General features: G+C 37.8%; 1 non-coding gene across 1 annotated transcript; it reads left to right on the top strand.

Annotated features, from left to right (window-relative positions):
* The first annotated feature begins 515 nt into the window (after positions 1–515).
* LOC112504055 lies at positions 516–622 on the top strand. The gene has a single exon (XR_003068123.1). It is a non-coding gene; the product is annotated as a small nucleolar RNA R71 (small nucleolar RNA).
* The last annotated feature ends 1,459 nt before the right edge of the window (positions 623–2,081 follow it).

Below are 2,081 nucleotides of genomic sequence, written 5' to 3' on the forward strand. Positions count from 1 at the left end.
GCGGTTGAAAATTGGACTGTCCTTGAGGCTTTTGCATTGGTGGATTAAGAGCTAGACTATGCCATGAAAAATTTGGATGATTTCGCCATCCAGGATTATAAGTCTACGAAAATGGTCAAGTCGTGTTGACAAAATTTACATGCTCAGGATTTCCAGGACAATGTTCAAAAGAGTGATCTTCACCATAGTACACGCATTGCACAGTTTGAACATTGGGATTAAAGGTATTAGCTTCAGATTGCACATGTGGGCTAGATGTTAGATTTGAAATTAGCTTAGTGATCTGAGCTGTTAATGCTGAGACAGCATCTACCTCATTTATTCCGGCTGTTTTCTTCAGTGGCATTGCACGTGGGTCAGACCATTGTTCGTTATTGCTAGAAATCTTTTCAAGTATGTCAAAACCTTCATTATAGGTTCAAGCTGTGAAAGCTCCGCTTGCAGTAGCATCAAGCATTTGTCTAGCAACGACATTTAAGCCATTGTAAAATGTTTGTAGCTGTATACAGTACGGAATGCCATGGTGAGGGCATTTTCTCAGCAGCTCTTTATACCTTTCCCATGCTTTAGGAACTGCTTCATTATCTAGTTGTCTAAAGGTACAGATTTCATTCCTGGATTTAGCATTCCTCGTGGGTGGAAAATACTTTTTCAAAAACTTTTCTGCCATTTCATTCCAAGTAGTCACAAAGTCTGGTTGCAATGAATTGTACCATGCTCTTGCTCGCCCCTTAGTGAAAATGGAAAAAGTTTTAGTCTCAGGGCATCGTCTGAAACATCAGGGATGAGAAAAGAGTATGTGATTTCCATAAAAGAACGCAGATGAGAATGAGGATCTTCAGAAGATAAACCAGCATACTGGTCGTTTGTTTGAAGCAATTGAAACATCAGTGGTTTAAGTGAAAAATGGGTGGCACCAATGGTAGGCTTACGTATTCATGTGTGTAGTTGAGTTAAGTTAGGAATAGCATATGCCATGATGCCACCACTTTTAGCATTTGCAAGACGAAAGATGTTTTGAGCCTCATCCTCAGGTGGAATATTTTGTTCATTTCTAATTATACCTTCTCTGTCAATAATCACATTTTCAGCCGTCGTTTCAGAGGTTAAAGCTCGAAAAGCTCTTTGCACTCTTCTTCGTTGTCTGAAAGTTTGTTCAATATCTGGATCAAGTGGAAAAAATTCACCGTGCGACAACCTTGGCATGCACAGTGCATTCACAAAAAGATGGTAGAAAAACTAACATTTATAAACTTTACTTTAAAAAGAAAAACTTCAGCGTGCTATCCCCAACAACGGGGCCAAAAACTTGCTCGTCGGTTTATTCAACCTTATATTTCAACACAAAAATAGAACTTGGCGCAAGTATACACTTTGAACTACTGTCGTCTTGTAACAAGTAATAATGGTAAAATACCAGATATCGTTCCCACAAATATAGCTTTGCAAAGTTCGTCAAAAGTCCAGTCTATAAAAACTAATTTCAGATGGCGAAACGAGGGACACTAAACAAATGATTCAGCAAAATATTAGTCTTAAAAAGAAGCACAGGGTGCAACAGTTGATTAAGACACTAAACAAATGATTCAGCAAAAAGGTGACATAGCATTCCTGTCACAATTATCTAAAATCAATAAATGATTTTATATAACTGTCACAGTATCAACTATCGGGTCCGACGGCCTCCCAGGAGTACACACCGGTCAACGTGCTATCGATACAATATCATTTATGTTAGACGTCGTGAATCCTAGCACAACACTGTGTTACCATTTGTCAGACATTAAAGCTATTTATATCCTTCTCCTATTACCTCAGATTTTGAAAGTCAATACATTTTTATACACAAAATTTGTTGTCAATTAATTTTAATGTAATCCTCAAATGAAATATTGAGCACCTGAAACAAAGAGTAGACTATAATGCTAATAAGACACCTTTGTACTTTCACATCGGCTTTGGTCATAATTTCCCGTTACACACCAATCTAAGGCGTTTAGCCCATCATCGCTCGGTTTCTTCTCTCGAAGGATGTAAGGACTGAAAAATAAATAACTGATACAGAAAAGTAAATTGCAGAA

The sequence above is a fragment of the Cynara cardunculus genome, unplaced genomic scaffold, assembly GCF_001531365.2.
Source record: "Cynara cardunculus var. scolymus isolate 2C unplaced genomic scaffold, CcrdV1 Un_Scaffold_4486, whole genome shotgun sequence".
Taxonomy (NCBI): domain Eukaryota; kingdom Viridiplantae; phylum Streptophyta; class Magnoliopsida; order Asterales; family Asteraceae; genus Cynara; species Cynara cardunculus.